This window comes from Carica papaya, chromosome 5, assembly GCF_054855325.1.
Source record: "Carica papaya isolate Zhongbai chromosome 5, ASM5485532v1, whole genome shotgun sequence".
NCBI classification, from domain to species: domain Eukaryota; kingdom Viridiplantae; phylum Streptophyta; class Magnoliopsida; order Brassicales; family Caricaceae; genus Carica; species Carica papaya.
This window is the reverse complement of record NC_142313.1, coordinates 28,611,866-28,634,588: the sequence shown is the minus strand read 5'-3', so window position 1 is coordinate 28,634,588 and position 22,723 is coordinate 28,611,866. Positions and strand designations below refer to the sequence as shown.

General features: G+C 46.4%; 3 non-coding genes and 40 pseudogenes across 3 annotated transcripts; 32 read left to right on the top strand and 11 right to left on the bottom strand.

The window, feature by feature from the left end:
* Positions 1-13: 13 nt before the first annotated feature.
* Positions 14-132, top strand: LOC148259265 (5S ribosomal RNA; annotated as a pseudogene).
* Positions 133-341: 209 nt separating this feature from the next.
* Positions 342-460, top strand: LOC148259264 (5S ribosomal RNA; annotated as a pseudogene).
* A 559-nt stretch (positions 461-1,019) lies between these two features.
* On the top strand, positions 1,020-1,138 carry LOC148259263 (5S ribosomal RNA; annotated as a pseudogene).
* Positions 1,139-1,343: 205 nt separating this feature from the next.
* On the top strand, positions 1,344-1,462 carry LOC148259262 (5S ribosomal RNA; annotated as a pseudogene).
* A 205-nt stretch (positions 1,463-1,667) lies between these two features.
* Positions 1,668-1,786, top strand: LOC148259261 (5S ribosomal RNA; annotated as a pseudogene).
* Positions 1,787-1,992: 206 nt separating this feature from the next.
* LOC148259260 (5S ribosomal RNA) lies at positions 1,993-2,111 on the top strand (annotated as a pseudogene).
* A 192-nt stretch (positions 2,112-2,303) lies between these two features.
* LOC148259259 (5S ribosomal RNA) lies at positions 2,304-2,422 on the top strand (annotated as a pseudogene).
* A 561-nt stretch (positions 2,423-2,983) lies between these two features.
* On the top strand, positions 2,984-3,102 carry LOC148259258 (5S ribosomal RNA). Its single transcript, XR_015821035.1, has one exon. It is a non-coding gene; the product is annotated as a 5S ribosomal RNA (ribosomal RNA).
* A 560-nt stretch (positions 3,103-3,662) lies between these two features.
* Positions 3,663-3,780, top strand: LOC148259257 (5S ribosomal RNA; annotated as a pseudogene).
* Positions 3,781-4,339: 559 nt separating this feature from the next.
* Positions 4,340-4,457, top strand: LOC148259256 (5S ribosomal RNA; annotated as a pseudogene).
* Positions 4,458-4,662: 205 nt separating this feature from the next.
* LOC148259255 (5S ribosomal RNA) lies at positions 4,663-4,780 on the top strand (annotated as a pseudogene).
* A 559-nt stretch (positions 4,781-5,339) lies between these two features.
* LOC148259254 (5S ribosomal RNA) lies at positions 5,340-5,458 on the top strand (annotated as a pseudogene).
* Positions 5,459-5,667: 209 nt separating this feature from the next.
* Positions 5,668-5,786, top strand: LOC148259253 (5S ribosomal RNA; annotated as a pseudogene).
* A 562-nt stretch (positions 5,787-6,348) lies between these two features.
* Positions 6,349-6,467, top strand: LOC148259252 (5S ribosomal RNA; annotated as a pseudogene).
* Positions 6,468-7,029: 562 nt separating this feature from the next.
* Positions 7,030-7,148, top strand: LOC148259251 (5S ribosomal RNA; annotated as a pseudogene).
* Positions 7,149-7,353: 205 nt separating this feature from the next.
* LOC148259250 (5S ribosomal RNA) lies at positions 7,354-7,472 on the top strand (annotated as a pseudogene).
* A 235-nt stretch (positions 7,473-7,707) lies between these two features.
* On the top strand, positions 7,708-7,826 carry LOC148259249 (5S ribosomal RNA; annotated as a pseudogene).
* Positions 7,827-8,035: 209 nt separating this feature from the next.
* Positions 8,036-8,154, top strand: LOC148259248 (5S ribosomal RNA; annotated as a pseudogene).
* A 563-nt stretch (positions 8,155-8,717) lies between these two features.
* LOC148259247 (5S ribosomal RNA) lies at positions 8,718-8,836 on the top strand (annotated as a pseudogene).
* Positions 8,837-9,041: 205 nt separating this feature from the next.
* Positions 9,042-9,160, top strand: LOC148259246 (5S ribosomal RNA; annotated as a pseudogene).
* A 204-nt stretch (positions 9,161-9,364) lies between these two features.
* LOC148259245 (5S ribosomal RNA) lies at positions 9,365-9,483 on the top strand (annotated as a pseudogene).
* A 206-nt stretch (positions 9,484-9,689) lies between these two features.
* LOC148259244 (5S ribosomal RNA) lies at positions 9,690-9,808 on the top strand (annotated as a pseudogene).
* Positions 9,809-10,695: 887 nt separating this feature from the next.
* On the top strand, positions 10,696-10,813 carry LOC148259243 (5S ribosomal RNA; annotated as a pseudogene).
* A 562-nt stretch (positions 10,814-11,375) lies between these two features.
* Positions 11,376-11,494, top strand: LOC148259242 (5S ribosomal RNA; annotated as a pseudogene).
* Positions 11,495-11,698: 204 nt separating this feature from the next.
* LOC148259241 (5S ribosomal RNA) lies at positions 11,699-11,817 on the top strand (annotated as a pseudogene).
* Positions 11,818-12,703: 886 nt separating this feature from the next.
* Positions 12,704-12,822, top strand: LOC148259240 (5S ribosomal RNA; annotated as a pseudogene).
* A 560-nt stretch (positions 12,823-13,382) lies between these two features.
* On the top strand, positions 13,383-13,500 carry LOC148259239 (5S ribosomal RNA; annotated as a pseudogene).
* A 203-nt stretch (positions 13,501-13,703) lies between these two features.
* LOC148259238 (5S ribosomal RNA) lies at positions 13,704-13,822 on the top strand (annotated as a pseudogene).
* Positions 13,823-14,384: 562 nt separating this feature from the next.
* On the top strand, positions 14,385-14,503 carry LOC148259237 (5S ribosomal RNA; annotated as a pseudogene).
* A 561-nt stretch (positions 14,504-15,064) lies between these two features.
* Positions 15,065-15,183, top strand: LOC148259236 (5S ribosomal RNA; annotated as a pseudogene).
* Positions 15,184-15,744: 561 nt separating this feature from the next.
* Positions 15,745-15,863, top strand: LOC148259235 (5S ribosomal RNA; annotated as a pseudogene).
* An 886-nt stretch (positions 15,864-16,749) lies between these two features.
* On the top strand, positions 16,750-16,868 carry LOC148259234 (5S ribosomal RNA). The gene has a single exon (XR_015820134.1). It is a non-coding gene; the product is annotated as a 5S ribosomal RNA (ribosomal RNA).
* An 846-nt stretch (positions 16,869-17,714) lies between these two features.
* LOC148259233 (5S ribosomal RNA) lies at positions 17,715-17,833 on the bottom strand (annotated as a pseudogene).
* A 204-nt stretch (positions 17,834-18,037) lies between these two features.
* LOC148259232 (5S ribosomal RNA) lies at positions 18,038-18,156 on the bottom strand (annotated as a pseudogene).
* Positions 18,157-18,364: 208 nt separating this feature from the next.
* LOC148259231 (5S ribosomal RNA) lies at positions 18,365-18,483 on the bottom strand (annotated as a pseudogene).
* A 562-nt stretch (positions 18,484-19,045) lies between these two features.
* LOC148259230 (5S ribosomal RNA) lies at positions 19,046-19,164 on the bottom strand (annotated as a pseudogene).
* Positions 19,165-19,370: 206 nt separating this feature from the next.
* Positions 19,371-19,489, bottom strand: LOC148259229 (5S ribosomal RNA). The gene has a single exon (XR_015820059.1). It is a non-coding gene; the product is annotated as a 5S ribosomal RNA (ribosomal RNA).
* A 205-nt stretch (positions 19,490-19,694) lies between these two features.
* On the bottom strand, positions 19,695-19,812 carry LOC148259228 (5S ribosomal RNA; annotated as a pseudogene).
* Positions 19,813-20,021: 209 nt separating this feature from the next.
* On the bottom strand, positions 20,022-20,140 carry LOC148259227 (5S ribosomal RNA; annotated as a pseudogene).
* A 204-nt stretch (positions 20,141-20,344) lies between these two features.
* On the bottom strand, positions 20,345-20,463 carry LOC148259226 (5S ribosomal RNA; annotated as a pseudogene).
* A 562-nt stretch (positions 20,464-21,025) lies between these two features.
* On the bottom strand, positions 21,026-21,143 carry LOC148259225 (5S ribosomal RNA; annotated as a pseudogene).
* Positions 21,144-21,675: 532 nt separating this feature from the next.
* LOC148259224 (5S ribosomal RNA) lies at positions 21,676-21,794 on the bottom strand (annotated as a pseudogene).
* Positions 21,795-22,356: 562 nt separating this feature from the next.
* LOC148259223 (5S ribosomal RNA) lies at positions 22,357-22,475 on the bottom strand (annotated as a pseudogene).
* Positions 22,476-22,723: the final 248 nt, after the last annotated feature.

Below are 22,723 nucleotides of genomic sequence, written 5' to 3'. Positions count from 1 at the left end.
CACGGAATTAAACAGGTGCGGTCACACCAGCACGAATGCACCGGATCCCATCAGAACTCCGCAGTTAAGTGTGCTTTGGCGAAAGTAGTACAATGATGGGTTACCTCCTGGGAAGTTCTCGTGTTGCACCCATTTTCTTTTTTTCAGATGTGCCGTTCGACGTTACGCGCGACTTTAATTATGGTCCGCAGATTTATTCGCAAATGTGAGTGACGGCGCCGTGGCATTTTACTTGATATTTGAACGAGAACGAGAGGTGCAGTGCGCACGCACAAGGAAACAAATGACGGGAGGGGGAAGAATGGAGAAGGAGTTTATGTATTTGTAGCGCGAAATTAAACAGGTGCGATCATACCAGCACTAATGCACCGGATCCCATCAGAACTCCGCAGTTAAGTGTGCTTGGGTGAGTGTAGTACTCGCATGGGTGACCTCCTGGGAAGTCCTCGTGTCGTACCAATTTTTTTTCAGACGGGTCGTTCGACTTTACGTGCGACTGGAACAAGGCTCCGCTGGTTTATACGCAAATGTGAGTCAAGAAGCAGGGGCATTTTAATCGATATTAGAACGAGAAGGAGAGGTGCAGTGTGAACTCACAAGGAAACAATTGATGGGAGAGGGAGGGATGGAGAAGGAGTGTATGTATTTTCAGCACGAAATGAATCAGGTGCGATTATACCAGCACTAATGCAACGGATTCTATCAGAACTCTGCAGGTAAGGGTGCTTGGGCGAGAGTAGTACTAGAATGGGTTACCTCCTGCGAAGTCCTTATATTTCACCCATTTTCTTGTGAAGTCCTCGTGTTGCAGCCATTTTTTTGCAGGTGATTCATTCGACGTTACGCGCCACTTGAATTATGGTCCTAAGGTTTATTCGCAAATGTGAGTCACGGCGCTGTAGCATTTTACTTGATATTAGAACGAGAACGGGAGGTGCAGTGTGCACGCACAAGGAAACGAATGACGGGAGGGGGAAGAAAGGGGAATGAGTTTATGTATTTGCAGCGCGAAATTAAACAGGTGCGATTATACCAGCACTAATGCATTGGATCCCATCAGAACTCCGCAGTGAAGTGTGCTTGGGCGAGATTAGTACTCGGATGGGTGACCTCCTGGGAAGTCCTTGTGTCGCACCAATTTTTTTTCAGACGGGTCGTTCGATGTTACACGCGTCTGGAACTAGGATCCGCTGGTTTATACGCAAATGTGAGTCAAGAAGTAGGGGCATTTTAATCAATATTAGAACGAGAATGAGAGGTGAAGTGTGAACGGATAAGGAAACAAATGACAGGAGGGGGAAGAAAGGAGAAGGAGTTTATGTATTTGCAGCGCGAAATTAAACAGGTGCGATCATACCAGCACTAAAGCCTCGGATCCCATCAGAACTCCGCAGTTAGGTGTGCTTGGGCGAGAGTAGTGCTCGGATGGGTGACCACTTGGGAAGCCCTCGTGTTGCACCTATTTTTTTTCGGATGGGTTGTTCGACGTTACGCACGAATGGAATTATAAACCGCTGGTTCATTTACAAAGGTGAGTCACGGTGCCGGGGCATATTACTTGATATTAGAACGAGAAAGAGAGATGCAGAGTGCACGCACAAGGAATCAAATGACGGGAGGGGGAAGAAAGGGGAATAAGTTTATGTATTTGCAACGCGAAATTAATCAGGTGCGATCATACCAGCACTAATGCACCGGATCCCATCAGAATTCCGCAGTTAAGTGTGCTTGGGCGAGAGTAGTACTCGGATTGGAGACCTCCTGGGAAGTCCTCGTGTCGCACTAATTTTTTTTTCAGACGGGTCGTTCGACGTTACGCGCGACTGGAACTAGGGTCCACTGGTTTATACGCAAATGTGAGTCAAGAAGCAGGGGCATTTTAATCGATATTAGAACGAGAATGAGAGGTGAAGTGTGAACGCACAAGGAAATAAATGACGGGAGGGGGAAGAAAGGAGAAGGAGTGTATGTATTTACTGTGCGAAATTAAACACATGTGATCATACCAGCACTAATGCAACCGATCCCATCATAACTCTGCAGTTAAGTGTGCTTGGGCGAGAGTAGTACTCAGATGGGTGACCACTTGGGAAGTCCTCGTGTTGCACCCATTTTTTTGCAGATGATTCTTTCGACGTTACGCGCAACTTGAATTTTGGCCCTCAGGTTTATTCGCAAATGTGAGTCACGGCGTCGTAACATTTTACTTGATATTAAAACGAGCACGGGAGGTGCAAGGAAACAAATGACGGGAGGGGGAAGAAAGGAGAAGGAGTTTATGTATTTGCAGCACGAAATTAAACAGGTGCGATCATACCAGCACTAAAGCTCCGGATCCCATCAGAACTCCGCAGTCAAGTGTACTTGGGCGAGAGTAGTACTCGGATGGGTGACCTCCTAGGAAGTCCTCGTATCGCACTAATTTTTTTTCAGATGGGTCGTTCGACGTTACGCGCGACTGGAACTAGGGTCCACTAGTTTATACGCAAATGTGAGTCAAGAAGCAGGGGCATTTTAATCGATATTAGAACGAGAAAGAGAGATGCAGAGTGCACGCACAAGGAAACAAATGACGGGAGGGGGGATGGAGGGAGAAAAAGTGTATGTATTTGCAGCACAGAATGAAACATGAGCAATCATACCAGCACCAATGCAACGAATTCTATCAGAACTCCGCAAGTTAAGAGTGCTTGGGCGAGAGTAGGACAAAGATGGGTGACCTCCTGCTAAGTCCTTATATTTCACCCATTTTCTTAGGAAGTCCTCGTGTTGCACCTATTTTTTTGTAGATGATTCTTTCGACGATACGTGCGACTTGAATTATGGTCCTCAGGTTTATTCGCAAATGTGAGTTACGGCACCGTAGCATTTTACTTGATATTAGAACGAGCACGGGAGATGCAGTGCGCACGCACAAGGAAACAAATGACGGGAGGGGGAAGAAAGGGGAATGAGTTTATGTATTTGCAGCGTGAAATTAAACAGGTGCGATCATACCAGCACTAATGCACCGGATCCCATCAGAACTCCGCAGTTAAGCGTGCATGGGCGAGAGTAGTACTTGGATGGGTGACCTCCTGGGAAGTCCTCGTGTCGCACCAATTTTTTTTCAGACGGGTCGTTCGACGTTACGCGCGACTGGAACTAGGGTCCGCTGGTTTATACTCAAATGTGAGTCAAGAAGCAGGGGCATTTTAATCGATATTAGAACGAGAAGGATAGGTGCAGTTTGAACGCACAAGGAAACAATTGATGGGAGGGGGAGGGAAGGAGAAGGAGTGTATTTATTTTCAGCATGAAATGAAACAAGTGCGATCATACCAGCACTAATGCAACGGATTCTTTCAGAACTCCGTAGGTAAGGGTACTTGAGCGAGAGTAGTACTAGCATGGGTTATCTCCTGCGAAGTCCTTATATTTCACCAATTTTCTTGTGAAGTCCTCGTGTCGCACCAATTTTTTTTTCAGACGGGTCGTTCGACGTTACACCCGTCTGGAACTAGGGTCCGCTGGTTTATACGCAAATGTGAGTCAAGAAGTAGGGGCATTTTAATCGATATTAGAACGAGAATGAGAGGTGAAGCGTGAACGCACAAGGAAACAAATGACGGGAGGGGGAAGAAAGGAGAAGGAGTGTATGTATTTGCAGCGCGAAACTAAACAGGTGCAATCATACCAGCACTAAAGCCCCGGATCCCATCAAAACTTCGCAGTTAAGTGTGCTTGGCGAGATTAGTACTCGGATGGTTGACCTCCTGGGAAGTCCTCGTGTGGCACCAATTTTTTTTCAGACGGGTCGTTCGACGTTACGCGCGTCTGGAACTAGGGTCCGCTGGTTTATACTCAAATGTGAGTCAAGAAGCAGGGGCATTTTAATCGATATTAGAACGAGAAGGATAGGTGCAGTTTGAATGCACAAGGAAACAATTGATGGGAGAGGGAGGGAAGGAGAAGGAGTGTATTTATTTTCAGCATGAAATGAAACAAGTGCGATCATACCAGCACTAATGCAACGGATTCTTTCAGAACTCCGTAGGTAAGGGTACTTGAGCGAGAGTAGTACTAGCATGGGTTATCTCCTGCGAAGTCCTTATATTTCACCAATTTTCTTGTGAAGTCCTCGTGTCGCACCAATTTTTTTTCAGACGGGTCGTTCGACGTTACGCCCATCTGGAACTAGGGTCCGCTGGTTTATACGCAAATATGAGTCAAGAAGCAGGGGCAATTTAATCGATATTAGAACGAGAATGAGAGGTGAAGTGTGAACGCACAAGGAAACAAATGACGGGAGGGGGAAGAAAGGAGAAGGAGTGTATGTATTTGCAGCGCAAAACTAAACAGGTGCGATCATACCAGCACTAAAGCCCCGGATCCCATCAGAACTTCGCAGTTAAGTGTGCTTGGCGAGATTAGTACTCGGATGGTTGACCTCCTGGGAAGTCCTCGTGTCGCACCAATTTTTTTTCAGACGGGTCGTTCGACGTTACGCGCGTCTGGAACTAGGGTCCGCTGGTTTATACGCAAATGTGAGTCAAGAAGCAGGGGCATTTTAATCGATATTAGAACGAGAATGAGAGGTGAAGTGTGAACGCACAAGGAAACAAATGACGGGAGGAGGAAGAAAGGAGAAGGAGTGTATGTATTTGCCGCGCGAAACTAAACAGGTGCGATCATACCAGCACTAAAGCCCCGAATCCCATCAGAACTTCGCAGTTAAGTGTGCTTGGCGAGATTAGTACTCGGATGGTTGACCTCCTGGGAAGTCCTCGTGTCGCACCAAATTTTTTTCAGACGGGTCGTTCGATGTTACGCGCGATTGGAACTAGAGTCCGTTGGTTTATACGCAAATGTGAGTCAAGAAGCAGTAGCATTTTAATCGATATTAGAACGAGAAGGAGAGGTGCAGTGTGAACGCACAAGGAAACAATTGATGGGAGGGGGAGGGAAGGAGAAGGAGTGTATGTATTTTCAGCACGAAATGAAACAGGTGCGATCATACCAGCACTAATGCAACGGATTCTATCAGAAATCCGTAGGTAAGGGTGCTTGGGCGAGAGTAGTACTAGCATGGGTTACCTCCTGCGAAGTCCTTATATTTCACCCATTTTCTTGTGAAGTCCTCGTGTCGCACCAATTTTTTTTCAGACGGGTCGTTCGACGTTACGCGCATCTGGAACTAGGGTCCGCTGGTTTATACGCAAATGTGAGTCAAGAAGTAGGGGTATTTTAATCGATATTAGAACGAGAATGAGAGGTGAAGTGTGAACGCACAAGGAAACAAATGATGGGAGGGGGAAGAAAGGAGAAGGAGTGTATGTATTTGCAGAGCGAAATTAAACAGGTGCGATCATACCAGCACTAAAGCTCCGGATCCCATCAAAACTCCACAGTTAAGTGTGCTTGGGCGAGGGTAGTACTCGGATGGTTGACCACCTGGGAAGCCCTCGTGTTGCACCCATTTTCTTTTTTTTAGATGTGTTGTTCGATGTTACGCGCGACTTTAATTATTGTCTGCAGATTTATTCGCAAATGTGAGTCACGGCGCCGTGGCATTTTACTTGATATTTGAACGAGAACGAGAGGTGCAGTGCGCACGCACAAGGAAATGAATGACGGGAGGGGGAAGAAAGGAGAAAGAGTTTATGTATTTGCAGCGAGAAATTAAACAGTTGCGATCATACCAGCACTGATGCACCGGATTCCATCAGAACTCCGCAGTTAAGTGTGCTTTGGCGAGAGTAGTGCTCGGATTGGTGACCTCCTGGGAAGTCCTCGTGTCGCACTAATTTTTTTTTCAGACGGGTCGTTCGACGTTACGCGCGACTGGAACTAGGGTCCACTGGTTTATACGCAAATATGAGTCAAAAAGCAGGGGCATTTTAATCGATATTAGAATGAGAAGGAGAGATGCAGAGTGCACGCACAAGGAAACAAATGACGGGAGGGGGGATGGAGGGTGAAAAAGTGTATGTATTTGCAGCGCAGAATAAAACATGAGCCATCATACCAGCACCAATGCAACGGATTCTATCAAAACTCCGCAAGTGAAGGGTGCTTGGGCGAGAGTAGCACTAGGATGGGTGACCTCCTGCGAAGTCCTTATATTTCACCCATTTTCTTAGGAAGTCCTCGTGTTGCACCCATTTTTTTGCAGATGGTTCTTTCGACGATACGCGCGACTTGAATTATAGTCCTCAGGTTTATTCATAAATGTGAGTCACGGCACCGTAGCATTTTACTTGATATTAGAACGAGCACGGGAGGTGCAGTGCGCACGCACAAGGAAACAAATGACGAGAGGGGGAAGAAAGGAGAAGGAGTTTATGTATTTGCAGCGCTGAATTATATGGGTGCGATCAGACCAGCACTAATGCACCGGATCCCATCAGAACTCCACAGGTAAGTGTGCTTGGGCGAGAGTAGTACTCGGATGGGTGACCTCCTGGGAAGTCCTCGTGTCGCACTAATTTTTTTTTCAGACGGGTCGTTCGACGTTACGCGCGACTAGAACTATGGTCCGTTGGTTTATACGCAAATGTGAGTCAAGAAGCAGGGGCATTTTAATCGATATTAGAACGAGAAGGAGAGATGCAGAGTGCACGCACAAGGAAACAAATGACGGGAGGGGGGATGGAGGGAGAAAAAGTGTATGTATTTGCAACGCAGAATGAAACATGAGCCATCATACCAGCACCAATGCAACGGATTCTATCAGAACTCCGCAAGTTAAGGGTGCTTGGGCGAGAGTAGCACTAGGATGGGTGACCTCCTGCGAAGTCCTTATATTTCACCCATTTTCTTAGGAAGTCCTCGTGTTGCACCCATTTTTTTGCAGATGATTCTTTCGACGATACGCGCGACTTGAATTATGGTCCTCAGGTTTATTCACAAATGTGAGTCACGGCATCGTAGCATTTTACTTGATATTAATACGAGCACGGGAGGTGCAGTGCGCACGCACAAGGAAACAAATGACGGGAGGGGGAAGAAAGGAGAAGGAGATTATGTATTTGCAGCGCTAAATTATATGGGTGTGATCATACCAGCACTAATGCACCGGATCCAATCAGAACTCCGTAGTTAAGTGTGCTTGGGCGAGAGTAATACTCGGATGGGTGACCTCCTGGGAAGTCCTCGTGTCGCACCAATTTTTTTTCATACGGGTCGTTCGACGTTACGCGCGACTGGAACTAGGGTCGGTTTGTTTACACGGAAATGTGAGTCAAGAAGCTGGGGCATTTTAATCGATATTGGAACGAGAAGGAGTGATGCAGTGTGAACACACAAGGAAACAATTGATGGGAGGGGGAGGGAAGGAGAAGGAGTGTATGTATTTTCAGCACGAAATGAAACAGGTGCGATCATACCAGCACTAATGCAACGGATTCTATCAGACCTCCGTAGGTAAGGGTGCTTGGGTGAGAGTAGTACTAGCATGGGTTACCTCCTGCGAAGTCCATATATTTCACCCATTTTCTTGTGAAGTCCTCGTGTTGCACCCATTGTTTTGCAGATGATTCTTTCGACGTTACGCGCGACTTGAATTATGGTCCTCAGGTTTATTCGCAAATGTGAGTCACGGCACTGAAGAATTTTACTTGATATTAGAAGGAGAACGGGAGGTGCAGTGCGCACGCACAAGGAAACAAATGACGAGAGGGGGAATAAAGGGGAAGGAGTGTATGTATTTGCAGCGCAAAACTAAACAGGTGCAATCATACCAGCATTAAAGCCCCGGATCCCATCCGAACTCCGCAGTTAAGTGTGCTTTGGCGAAAGTAGTACAATGATGGGTTACCTCCTAGGAAGTTCTCGTGTTGCACCCATTTTCTTTTTTTCAGATGTGCCGTTCGACGTTACGCGCGACTTTAGTTATGGTCCGCAGATTTATTCGCAAATGTGAGTCACGGCGCTGTGGCTTTTTACTTGATATTTGAACGAGAACGAGAGGTGCAGTGCGCACGCACAAGGAAACAAATGACGGGAGGGGGAAGAACGGAGAAGTAGTTTATGTATTTGCAGCGCAAACTTAAACGGGTGCGATCAAACCAGCACTAATGCACCGGATCCCATCAGAACTCCGCATTTAAGTGTGCTTGGGCGAGAGTAGTACTTGGATGGGTGACCTCCTGGGAAGTCCTCGTGTTGCACTAATTTTTTTTTTCAGACGGGTTGTTCGACGTTACGCGCGACTAGAACTAGGGTCCACTAGTTTATACGCAAATGTGAGTCAAGAAGCAGGGGCATTTTAATCGATATTAGAATGAAAAGGAGAGATGCAGAGTTCACGCACAAGGAAACAAATGACGGGAGGGGGGATAGAGGGAGAAAAAGTTTATGTATTTGCAGCGCAGAATGAAACATGAGCAATCATACCAGCACCAATGCAACGGATTCTATCAGAACTCTGAAAGTTAAGGGTGCTTGGGCGAGAGTAGCACTAGGATGGGTGACCTCCTGCGAAGTCCTTATATTTCACCCATTTTCTTAGGAAGTCCTCGTGTTGCACCCATTTTTTTGCAGATAATTCTTTTGACGTTACGCGCGACTTGAATTATGGTCCTCAGGTTTATTCGCAAATGTGAGTCACGGCGTTGTAGCATTTTACTTAATATTAGAACGAGAACAGGAGTTGCAGTGCGCACGCACAATGAAACAAATGACGAGAGGGGGACGAAAGGGGAATGAGTTTATGTATTTTCAGCGGGAAATTAAACAGGTGCAATCATTCCAGCAGTAATGCACCGGATCCCATCAGAACTCCGTAGTTAAGTGTGCTTGGGCGAGAGTAGTACTCGGATGGGTGACCTATTGGGAAGTCCTCGTGTCGCACCAATTTTTTTTCAGACGGGTCGTTCGACGTTACGCGCGACTGGAAATAGGGTCCGCTGGTTTATACGCAAATGTGAGTCAAAAAGCAGGGGCATTTTAATCGATATTAGAACGAGAATGAGAGGTGAAGTGTGAACGCACAAGGAACCAAATGACCGGAGGGGGAAGAAAGGAGAAGGAGTGTATGTATTTGCAGCACGAAATTAAACAGGTGCGATCAAACCAGCACTAAAGCCCCGGATCCCATCAGAATTCCGCAGTTAAGTGTGCTTGGGCGAAAGTAGTAGTCGGATGGGTGACAACTTGGAAAGCCCTCGTGTTGCACCTATTTTTTTCGGATGGGTTGTTAAACGTTACGCGCGAATGGAATTATAAACTGTTGGTTCATTTGTAAAGGAGAGTCACGGTGCCGGGGCATATTACTTGATATTAGAACGAGAAAGAGAGATGCAGAGTGCACGCACAAGGAAACAAATGACGGGAGGGGGAAGAAAGGAGAAGGTGTTTATGTATTTGCAGCGCGAAATTAAACGGGTGCGATCATACCAGCACTAATGCAACGGATCCCATCATAACTCTGCAGTTAAGTGTGCTTGGGCGAGAGTAGTACTCGGATGGGTGACCTCCTGGGAAGTTCTCGTGTCGCACAAATTTTTTTCCAGACGAGTCGTTCGACGTTACGCGCAACTGGAACTATGGTCCACTTCTTTATACGCAAATGTGAGTCAAGAAGTAGGGGCATATTAATCGATATTAGAATGAGAAAAAGAGGTGCAGTGTGAACGCACAAGGAAACAAATGATGGGAGGGGGGAGGGAAGGAGAAGAAGTGTATGTATTTTCAGCACGAAATTAAACAGGTGCTATCACACTAGCACAAATGCACCGGATCCTATCAGAACTCCGCAGTTAAGTGTGCTTTGGCGAAAGTAGTACAAGGATGGGTTACCTCCTGGGAAGTTCTCGTGTTGCACCCATTTTTTTTTTATAGATGTGCCATTCGACGTTACGTGCGACTTTAATTATAGTCCGCAGATTTATTCGAAAATGTGAGTCACTGCACCGTGGCACTTTACTTGATATTTATACGAGAACGAGAGGTGCAGTGCACACGCACAAGGAAACAAATGACGGGAAGGGGAAGAAAGGAGAAGGAGTGTACGTATTTGCAGCGCGAAATTAAATAGGTGCCATCATACCACCACTAATGCACCGTATCCCATCGGAACTTAGCAGTTAAGTGTGCTTGGGCGGGAGTAGTGCTCGGATTGGTGACCTCCTGGGAAGTCCTTGTGTTGCACCCATTTTTTTCGGATGGATCGTTCGACGTTACGCGCGAATGCAATTATAAACCGCTGGTTCATTCGCAAAGGTGAGTCACGATGCCAGGGTATTTTACTTGATATTAGAACCAGAAGGAGAGATGCAGAGTGCACGCACAAGGAAACAAATGACGGGAGAGGGGATGGAGGGAGAAAGAGTGTATGTATTTGCAGCGCAGAATGAAACATGAGCGATCATACAAGCACCAATGCAACGGATTCTATCAGAACTCCGCAAGTTAAGGGTGCTTGGGTGAGAGTACCACTAGGATGGATGACCTCATGCGAAGTCCTTATATTTCACCTATTTTCTTAGGAAGTCCTCGTGTTGCACCCATTTTTTTGCAGATGATTCTTTCGACGTTACGCGCGACTTGAATTATGGTCCTCAGGTTTATTCGCAAATGTGAGTCACGGCACCTTAGCATTTTACTTGATATTAGAACGAGCACGGGAGGTGCAGTGCGCACGCACATGGAAACAAATGATGGGAGCGGGAAGAAAGGAGAAGGAATTTATGTATTTGCAGCGCGGAATTAAACAGGTGAGATCATACCAGCACTAATGCACCGGATCCAATCAGAACTCCGTAGTTAAATATGCTTGGGCGAGAATAGTACTCGGATGGGTGACCTCTTGGAAGTCCTCGTGTCGCACCAATTTTTTTTCAGACGGGTCGTTCGACGTTACGCGCGACTGGAACTAGGGTCCACTGGTTTATACGCAAATGTGAGTCAAGAAGAAGGGGCATTTTAATCGATATTAGAACGAGAAGGAGAGATGCAGAGTGCACGCACAAGGAAACAAATGACGGGAGGGGGGGATAGAGGGATAAAAAGTGTATGTATTTGCAGCGCAGAATGAAACATGAGCATTCATACCAGCACCAATGCAACGGATTCTATAAGAACTCTGCAAGTTAAGGGTGCTTGGGCGAGAGTAGCACTAGGATGGGTGACCTCCTGCGAAGTCCTTATATTTCACCCATTTTCTTAGGAAGTTCTCGTGTTGCACCCATTTTTTTGCAGATGAATTTTTCGACGATACGCGCGACTTGAATTATGGTCCTCAGGTTTATTCGCAAATGTGAGTCACGGGACCGTAGTATTTTAATTGATATTAGAACGAGCGCGGGAGGTGCAGTGCGCACGCACAAGGAAACAAATGACGGGAGGAGGAAGAAAGGAGAAGTAGTTTATGTACTTGCAGCGCGGAATTAAACGGGTGCGATCATACCAGCACTAATGCACTGGATCCCATCATAACTCTGTAGTTAAGTGTGCTTGGGCGAGAGTAGTACTCGGATTGGTGACCACGTGGGATGTCCTCGTGTCGCACCAATTTTTTTTCAGACGGATCGTTCGACTTTTCACGCGACTGGAACTATGGTCCGTTGGTTTATACGCAAATGTGAGTCAAGAATCAAGGGCATTTTAATCGATATTAGAACGAGAAGGAGAGGTGCAGTGTGAACGCACAAGGAAACAAATGATGGGAGGGGGGGAGTGAAGAAGGAGTGTATGTATTTTCAGCACAAAATTAAACAGGTGCGGTCACACCAGCACAAATGCACCGGATCCCATCAAAACTACGTAGTTAAGTGTGCTTTGGCGAAAGTAGTACAATGATGGGTTACCTCCTGGGAAGTTCTCGTGCTGCACCTATTTTCTTTTTTTCAGATGTGCCGTTCGACGTTACGCGCGACTTGAATTATGGTCTGCAGATTTATTCGCAAATGTGAGTCATGGTGCCGTGGAATTTTACTTGATATTTGAACGAGAACAAGAGGTGCAGTGCGCACGCACAAGGAAACAAATGACGTGAGGGGGAAGAAAGGAGAAGGAGTGTATGTATTTGCAGCGCGAAATGAAACAGGTACGATCGTACCAGCACTAATGCAACGAATTCTATCAGAACTACGTAGGTAAGGGTGCTTGGGCGAGAGTAGTACTAGCATGGGTTACCTCCTGGAAGTCCTCGTGTCGCACAAATTTTTTTTCAGACGGGTCGTTCGACGTTACGCGCGATTGGAACTAGGGTCCGCTGGTTTATCCGCAAATCTGAGTCAAGAAGCAGGGGCATTTTAATCGGTATTAGAACGAGAAGGAGGGGTGCAGTGTGAACGCACAAGGAAACAATTGATGGGAGGGGAAGGGAAGGAGAGGGAGTGTATGTATTTTCAGCACGAAATGAAACAGGTGCGATCATACAAGCACTAATGCAACGGATTCTATCAGAACTCCGTAGGTAAGGGTGCTTGGGCGAAAGTAGCACTAGCATGGGTTACCTCCTGCGAAGTCCTTATATTTCACCCATTTTCTTGTGAAGTCCTCGTGTTGCACCCATTTTTTTGCAGATAATTCTTTCGACGTTACGCGCGACTTGAATTATGGTCCTCAGGTTTATTCGCAAATGTGAGTCACGGCACCGTAGCATTTTACTTTATATTAGAAGGAGCACGGGAGGTGGAGTGCGCACGCACAAGGAAACAAATGATAGGAGGGGGAAGAAATGAGAAAGAGTTTATGTATTTGCAGCGCGAAATTAAACGGGTGCGATCATACCAGCATTAATGCACCGGATCCTGTCAAAACTCCGCAGTTAAGTGTGCTTTAGCGAGAGTAGTACTCGGATGGGTGACCTCCTGGGAAGTCCTCGTATCGCAACAATTTTTTTTCAGATAGGTCGTTCGACTTTACGCGCGACTGGAACTAGGGTCCGCTGGTTTATACGCAAATATGAGTCAAGAAGCAGGGGCATTTTAATCGATATTAGAACGAGAAGAAGAGGTGCAGTATGAACGCACAAGGAAACAATCGATGGGAGGGGGAGGGAAGGAGAGTGAGTGTATGTATTTTCAGCACGAAATGAAACAGGTGCGATCATACCAGCACTAATGCGACGGATTCTATCAGAACTCGGTAGGTAAGGGTGCTTGGGCGAGAGTAGTACTAGCATGGGTTACCTCCTGCGAAGTCCTTATATTTCATCCATTTTCTTGTGAAGTCCTCGTGTTGCACCCATTTTTTTGCAGATGATTCTTTCGACGTTACGCGTGACTTGAATTATGGTCCTCAGGTTTATTCGCAAATTTGAGTCACGGCGCCGTGGCATTTTACTTGATATGTGAACGAGAACGGGAGGTGCAGTGCGCAAGCACAAGGAAACAAATGACGGGAGAAGGAAGAAAAGAGATGGAGTGTATGTATTTGAAGCGCAAAATTAAACAAGTGGCTTCATACCAGCACTAATGCACTAGATCCCATCAGAACTCCGCAGTTAAGTGTGCTTGGGCGAGTGTAGTACTCGGAAGGGTGACCTCTTGGGAAGTCCTCGTATCGCAACAATTTTTTTCATATGGGTCGTTCGACGTTACGCGCGACTGGAACTATGGTCCGCTGGTTTATACGTAAATGTGAGTCAAGAATCAGGGGCATTTTAATCAATATTAGAACGAGAAAGAGAGGTGCAGTGTGAACGCACAAGGAAAAAAATGATGGGAGGGGGGGAGGAAAGAAGGAGTGTATGTATTTTCAGCACGAAATTAAACAGGTGCGGTCACACCAGCACAAATGCACCGGATCCCATCAGAACTCCGCAGTTAAGTGTGCTTTGGCAAAAGTAGTACAATGATGGGTTACCTCCTGGGAAGTACTCGTGTTGCACCCATTTTCTTTTTTTCAGATGTGCCGTTCGACATTACGCGCGACTTGAATTATGGTCCGCAGATTTATTCGCAAATGTGAGTCACGGCGCCGTGGCATTTTACCTGATATTTGAACGAGAACGAGAGGTGCAGTGCGCACGCACAAGGAAACAAATGACGGGAGGGGAAGAAAGGAGAAGGAGTGTATGTATTTGCAGCGCGAAATGAAACAGGTGCGATCATACCAGCACTAATGCAACGGATTCTATCAGAACTTCGTAGGTAAGGGTGTTTGGGTGAGAGTAGTACTAGTATGGGTTACCTCCTGCGAAGTCCTTATATTTCACCCATTTTCTTGTGAAGTCCTCGTGTTGCACCCATTTTTTTGCAGATGATTGTTTCGACGTTACGCGCGATTTGTATTATGGTCCTCAGGTTTATTCGCAAATGTGAGTCATGGTGCTGTAGCATTTTACTTGATATTAGAAGGAAAACAGGAGGTGTAGTGCGCACGCACAAGGAAACAAATGACGGGAGGGGGAAGAAAAGGGAATGAGTTTATGTATTTGCAGCGCAATATTAAACAGGTGCGATCATACCAGCACAAATGCACCAGATCCCATCAGAACTCCGCAGTTAAGTGTGCTTTGGTGAAAGTAGTACAATGATGGGTTACCTCGTGGGAAGTTCTCGTATTGCACCCATTTTTTTTTTCAGATGTGTCGTTCGACATTACGCGCGACTTTAATTATGGTCCGCAGATTTATTTGTAAATGTGAGTCACGGCGCCGTGGCATTTTACTTGATATTTGAACGAGAACGAGAGGTGCAGTGCGCACGCACAAGGAAACAAATGACGGGAGGGGGAAGAAAGGAGAAGGAGTGTATGTATTTGCAGCGCGAAATGAAACAGGTGCGATCATACCAGCACTAATGCAACGGATTCTATCAGAACTCTGTAGGTAAGGGTGCTTGGGCGAGAGTAGTACTAGCATGGGTTACCTCCTGCGAAGTCCTTATATTTCACCCATTTTCTTATGAAGTCCTTGTGTTGTACCCATTTTTTTGCAGATGATTCTTTCGACGTTACGCGCGAATTGAATTATGGTCCTCAGGTTTATTCGCAGATGTGAGTCACGGCGCTGTAGAATTTTACTTGATATAAGAACGAGAACGGGAGGTGCTGTGCGCACGCACAAGGATACAAATGACGGGAGGGGGAAGAAAGGGGAATGAGTTTATGTATTTGTAGCGCAAAATTAAACAGGTGCGATCATACCAGCACTAATGCACCGGATCCCATCAGAACTCCGCAATGAAGTGTGCTTGGGCGAGATTAATACTCGGATGGGTGACCTCCTGGGAAGTCCTCGTGTCGCACTAATTTTTTTTTCAGACGGGTCGTTCGACGTTACGCGCGACTGGAACTAGGGTCCACTTGTTTATACGCAAATGTGAGTCAAGAAGCAGGGGCATTTTAATCGATATTAGAACGAGAAGGAGAGATGCAGAGTGCATGCAGAAGGAAACAAATGACGGGAGGGGGGATGGAGGGAGAAAAAGTTTATGTATTTGCAGTGCAGAATGAAACATGAGCAATCATACCAGTACCAATGCAACGAATTCTATCAGAACTCCGCAGTTAAGGGTGCTTGGGCAAGAAAAGTACTCGGATGGGTGACCTCCTGCGAAGTCCTTATATTTCACCCATTTTCTTAGGAAGTCCTCGTGTTGCACCCATTTTTTTGCAGATGATTCTTTCGACGATACGCGTGACTTGAATTATGGTCCTCAGGTTTATTCGCAAATGTGAGTCACGGCACCGTAGTATTTTACTTTATATTAGAACGAGCACGGGAGGTGCAGTGCGCACGCACAAGGAAACAAATGACGGGAGGGGGAAGAAAGGAGAAGGAGTTTATGTATTTGCAGCGCGAAATTAACCGGGTGCGATCATACCAGCACTAATGCACTAGATCCCATCAGAACTCTGCAGTTAAGTGTGCTTGGGCGAGAGTAGTACTCGGATGGGTGACCTCCTGGGAAGTCCTCGTGTCGCCCCAAATTATTTTCAGACGGGTCGTTCGACGTTAAGCGAGACTGGAACTATGGTCCACTGGATTATACGCAAATGTGAGTCAAGAATCAGGGGCATTTTAATCGATATTAGAACGAGAAGGAGAGGTGCAATGTGAACGCACAAGGAAACAAATGATGGGAGGGGGGAAGGGAAGAAGGAGTGTATGTATTTTCAGCACGAAATTAAACAGGTGCGGTCACACCAGAACAAATGCATCGGATCCCATCAGAACTCTGCAATTAACTGTGCTTTGGCGAAAGTAGTACAATGATGGGTTACCTCCTGGGAAGTTCTCGTGTTGCACCCTTTATCTTTTTTTCAAATGTGCCGCTCGACGTTACGCGCGACTTTAATTATGGTCCGCAGATTTATTTACAAATGTGAGCCACGGCGCCGTGGCATTTTACTTGATATTTGAACAAGAACGAGAGGTGTAGTGCGCACGCACAAGGAAACAAATGACGGGAGGGGGAAGAAAGGAGAAGGAGTGTATGTATTCGCAGCGCGAAATGAAACAGGTGCAATCATACCAGCACTAATGCGACAGATTCTATCAGAACTCCGTAGGTAAGGGTGCTTGGGCGAGAGTAGTACTAGCATGGGTTACCTCCTGCGAAGTCCTCATATTTCACCCATTTTCTTGTGAAGTCCTCGTGTTGCACCCATTTTTTTGCAGATGATTCTTTCGACGTTACGCGCGACTTGAATTATGGTCCTCAAGTTTATTCGCAAATGTGAGTAACGGCGCTGTAGCATTTTACTTGATATTAGGACGAGAACGGGAGGTGCAGTGTGCACGCACAAGGAAACAAATGACGGGAGGGGGAAGAAAGGAGAAGGAGTTTATGTATTTGCAGCGCAAAATTAAACAGGTGCGATCATACCAGCACTAATGCACCGGATCCCATCAGAACTCCGCAGTTAAGTGTGCTTGGGCGAGAGTAGTACTCGAATGGGTGACTTCTTGGGAAGTCCTCGTGTCGCACTAATTTTTTTTTCAGACGGGTCGTTCGACGTTACGCGCGACTGGAACTAGGGTCCGCTGGTTTATACGCAAATGTGAGTCAAGAAGCAGGGGCATTTTAATCGATATTAGAACGAGAAGGAGAGATGCAGAGTGCACGCACAAGGAAACAAATGACGGGAGGGGGGATGGAGGGAGAAAAAGTGTATGTATTTGCAGCGCAGAATGAAACATGAGCAATCATACCAGCACCAATGCAACGGATTCTATCAGAACTCCGCAAGTTAAGGGTGCTTGGGCGAGAGTAGCACTAGGATGGGTGACCTCATGCGAAGTCCTTATATTTCACCCATTTTCTTAGGAAGTCCTCGTGTTCCACCCATTTTTTTGCAGATGATTCTTTCGACGATACGCGCGACTTGAATTATGGTCCTCAGGTTTATTCGCAAATGTGAGTCACGGCACCGTAGCATTTTACTTTATATTAGAAGGAGCACGGGAGGTGCAGTGCGCACGCACAAGGAAACAAATGACGGGAGGGGGAAGAAAGGAGAAGGAATTTATGTATTTGCAGCGCGAAATTAAACGTGTGCGATCATACCAGCACTAATGCACCGGATCCCGTCAGAACTCCGCAGTTAAGTGTTGGTATGATCGCACCTGTTTAATTTTGTGCTGCAAATACATAAACTCCTTCTCCTTTCTTCCCCCTCCCGTCATTTGTTTCCTTGTGCGTACGCACTGCACCTCTCGTTCTCGTTTAAATATCAAGTAAAATGCCATGACGCCGTGACTCAAATTTGCGAATAAATCTACGGACCATAATTAAAGTCGCGCGTAACGTCGAACGACACATCTGAAAAAAACAAAATGGGTGCAACACGAGAATTTCCCAGGAGGTAACCCATCATTGTACTACTTTCGCCAAAGCACACTTAACTGCGTAGTTCTGATGGGATCCGGTGCATTTGTGCTGGTGTGACCGCACCTGTTTAATTTCGTGCTGAAAATACATACACTCCTTCTTCCCTCCCCCCCTCCCATCATTTGTTTCCTTGTGCGTGCACTATGCATATCTCTTTCTCGTTCTAATATCAAGTAATATGCCCCGGCACCGTGACTCACCTTTGCAAATGAACCAGCGGTTTATAATTCCATTTGCGCGTAACGTCGAAAAACCCTTCTGAAAAAAAATTGGTGCAACTCGAGGGCTTTCCAAGTGGTCACCCATCCGAGTACTACTCTCGCCCAAGCACACTTAACTGCATAGTTCTTATGGGATCTGGTGCATTAGTGCTGGTATGATCGAACCTGTTTAATTTCGCACTGCAAATACATAAACTCCTTCTCCTTTCTTCCCCCTCCCGTCATTTCTTTCCTTGTACGTGCGCACTGCACCTCTCGTTCTCGTTCAAATATCAAGTAAAATGCCACGGCGCCGTGATTCACATTTGCGAATAAATCTACGGACCATAATTAAAGTCGAGAGTAACGTCGAACGGCACATCTGAAAAAAGAAAATGGGTGCAACACGAGAACTTCCCAGGAGGTAACCCATCATTGTACTACTTTCGCCAAAGCACACTTAACTACGGAGTTCTGATGGGATCCGGTGCATTTGTGCTGGTATGATCGCACCCGTTTAATTCCGCGCTGCAAATACATAAACTCCTTCTCCTTTCTTGCCCCTCCCGTCATTTGTTTCCTTGTGCGTGCGCACTGCACCTCCCGTGCTCGTTCTAATATCAAGTAAAATGCTACGGTGCCGTGACTCACATTTGCGAATAAACCTGAGGACCATAATTCAAGTCGCGCGTATCGTCGAAAGAATCATCTGCAAAAAAATGGGTGCAACACGAGGACTTCCTAAGAAAATGGGTGAAATATAAGGAATTCGCAGGAGGTCACCCATCCTAGTGCTTCTCTAGCCCAAGCACCCTTAACTTGCGGAGTTCTGATAGAATCCGTTGCATTGGTGCTGGTATGATTGCTCATGTTTCATTCTGCGCTGCAAATACATACACTTTTTTTCCCTCCATCCCTCCTCCCGTCATTTGTTTCCTTGTGCGTGCACTCTGCATCTCTCTTTCTCGTTCTAATATCGATTAAAATGCCCCTGCTTCTTGACTCACATTTGCGTATAAACCAGTGGACCCTCGTTCCAGTCGCGCTAAACATCGAACGACCCGTCTGAAAAAAAAATTAGTGCGACACGAGGACTTCCCAGGAGGTCACCCATCCGAGTACTACTCTCGCCCAAGCACAATTAACTGCGGAGTTCTGATGAGATCCGATGCATTAGTGCTGGTATGATCGCACCCGTTTAATTTTGCGCTGCAAATACATAAACTCTTTCTCCTTCCATCGCCCCTTCCGTCATTTGTTTCCTCGTTCGTGCACTTTGCATCTCTCTTTCTCGTTCTAATATCAAGTAATATGCTCCGGCACCGTGACTCACCTTTGCAAATAAACCAGCGGTTTGTAATTCCATTCGTGCATAACGTCGAACAACCCATCCGAAAAAAAATAGGAGCAACACGATGGTCTCCCAGGTGGTCACCCATCCGAGTACTACTCTCGCCCAAGCACACTTAACTGCGGAGTTCTGATGGGATCCGGAGTTTTAGTGCTGGTATGATCGCACCTGTTTAATTTCGCGCTGCAAATACATACACTCCTTCTCCTTTCTTCCCCCGCCCGTCATTTGTTTCCATGTGCGTTCACACTTCACCTCTCATTCTCGTTCTAATATCGATTAAAATGCTCCTGCTTTTTAACTCACATTTGCGTATAAACTAGCGGACCCTAGTTCCAGACGCGCGTAACGTCGAACGACCCGTCTGAAAAACAATTGGTGCGACACGAGGACTTCCCAGGAGGTCAACCATCCGAGTACTAATCTCGCCAAGCACACTTGACTGCGGAGTTCTGATGGGATCTGGTGCATTAGTGCTGGTATGATCGCACCCGTTTAATTCCGCGCTGCAAATACATAAACTCCTTCTCCTTTTTTCCCCCTCCCGTCATTTGTTTCCTTGTGCGTGCGCACTGCACCTCTCGTTCTCGTTCACATATCAAGTAAAATGCCAAAGCGCCGTGACTCACATTTGCGAATAAATCTGCGGACCATAATTAAAGTCGCATGTAACGTCGAACGGCACATCTGAAGAAAAGAAAATGGGTGCAACACGAGAACTTCCCAGGAGGTAACCCATCAATGTACTACTTTCGCCAAAGCACACTTAACTGTGTAGTTCTGATGGGATCCGGTGCATTTGTGCTGGTGTGACCGCACCTGTTTAATTTCGTGCTGAAAATACATACACTCCTTCTTCCCTCCCCCCCTCCCATCATTTGTTTCCTTGTGCGTGCACTATGCATATCTCTTTCTTGTTCTAATATCACGTAATATGCCCCGGCACCGTGACTCATCTTTGCAAATGAACCAGCGGTTTATAATTCCATTTGCGCGTAATGTCGAAAAACCCTTCCGAAAAAAAATTGGTGCAACTCGAGGGCTTCCCAAGTGGTCACCCATCCGAGTGCTACTCTCGCCCAAGCACACTTAACTGCAGAGTTCTTATGGGATCCGGTGCATTAGTGCTGGTATGATCGAACCTATTTAATTTTGCACTGCAAATACATAAACTCCTTCTCCTTTCTTCCCCCTCCCGTCATTTCTTTCCTTGTGCGTGCGCACTGCACCTCTCGTTCTCGTTCAAATATCAAGTAAAATGCCACAGCGCCGTGACTCACATTTGCGAATAAATCTGCGGACCATAATTAAAGTCGCGCGTAACGTCGAACGACACATCTGAAAAAAGAAAATGGGTGCAACACGAGAACTTCACAAGAAAATAGGTAAAATACAAAGACTTCGCAGGAGGTAACCCATGCTAGTACTACTCTCGCCCAATCACCCTTACCTACGGAGTTCTGATAGAATCCGTTACATTAGTCCTGGTATGATTGCACCTGTTTCATTTCGTGCTGATAATACATGCACTCCTTCTCCTTCCCTCCCCCTCCCATCAATTGTTTCCTTGTGCGTGCACTCTGCATCTCTCCTTCTCGTTTTAATATCGATTAAAATGCCCCTGCTTCTTGACTCAGATTTGCGTATAAACCAGCGGACCCTAGTTCCAGTCGCGCGTAACGTCGAACGACCCGTCTGGAAAAAAATTAGTGCGACACAAGGACTTCCCAGGATGTACCCATCCGAGTACTGCTCTCGCCCAAGCACACTTAACTGCGGAGTTTTGATGGGATCCGGTGCATTAGTACTGGTATGATCGCACATGTTTAATTTCGCACTGCAAATACATAAACTCCTTCTCCTTTCTTCCCCATCCCGTCATTTGTTCCCTTGTGCGTGCGCACTGCACCTCTCGTTCTCGTTCAAATATCAAGTAAAATGCCACGGCGCCGTGACTCACATTTGCGAATAAATCTGCGGACCATAATTAAAGTCGCGCGTAACGTCGAACAACACATCTGAAAAAAAGAAAATGGGTGCAACACCAGAACTTCCCAGGAGGTAACCCATCATTGTACTACTCTCGCCCAAGCACCCTTACCTACGGAGTTTTGATAGAATCCGTTGCATTAGTGTGTTATGATCGCACCTGTTTCATTTCACGCTGAAAATACATACAATCCTTCTCCTTCCCTCCCCCTCCCATCAATTGTTTCCTTGTGCGTTCACGCTGCACCTCTCCTTCTCGTTCTAATATCGATTAAAATGCCCCTGCTTCTTGACTCACAATTGCGTATAAACCAGCGGACCCCAGTTCCAGTCGAGCGTAACGTCGAACGACCCGTCTGAAAAAAAATTGGTGCGACACGAGGACTTCCCAGGAGGTCACCCATCCAAGAACTACTCTCGGCCAAGCACAATTAACTGCGGAGTTCTGATGGGATCCGGTGCATTAGTGGTGGTATGATCGCACCCGTTTAATTCCGCGCTGGCAATACATAAACTCCTTCTCCTTTCTTCCCCCTCCCGTCATTTGTTTCCTTGTGCGTGCGCACTGCACCTACCGTGCTCGTTCTAATATCAAGTAAAATGCTACGGTGCCGTGACTCACATTTGCGAATAAATCTGAGGACCATAATTCAAGTCCCGCGTATCGTCTAAAGAATCATCTGCAAAAAAAATGGGTGCAACACGAGGACTTCCTAAGAAAATGGGTGAAATATAAGGACTTCGCAGGAGGTCACCCATCCTAGTGCTACTCTCACCCAAGCACGATTAACTTGCGGAGTTCTGAAAGAATCCGTTGCATTAGTGCTGGTATGATTGCTCATGTTTCATTCTGCGCTGCAAATACATACACTTTTTCTCCCTCCATCCCCCCTCCCGTCATTTGTTTCCTTGTGCGTGCACTCTGCATCTCTCCTTCTCGTTCTAATATCGATTAAAATGCCCCTGCTTCTTGACTCACATTTGCGTATAAACCAGCGGACCCTAGTTCCAATCGCGCGTAACGTCGAACGACCCGTCTGAAAAAAAATTAGTGCGACACGAGGACTTCCCAGGAGGTCACCCATCCGAGTACTACTCTCGCCCAAGCACACTTAACTGCGGAGTTCTGATGGAATCCGATGCATTAGTGCTGGTATGATCGCACCCGTTTAATTTCGCGCTGCAAATACATAAACTCCTTCTCCTTTCTTTCCCCTCCCATCATTTATTTCCTTGTGACCTCCCGTGCTCGTTCTAATATCAAGTAAAATGCTACGGTGTCGTGACTCACATTTACGAATAAACCTGAGGACCATAATTCAAGTCGCGCGTATCGTCGAAAGAATCATCTGCAAAAAAATGGGTGCAACACGAGGTCTTCCTGAGAAAATGGGTGAAATATAAGGACTTCGCAG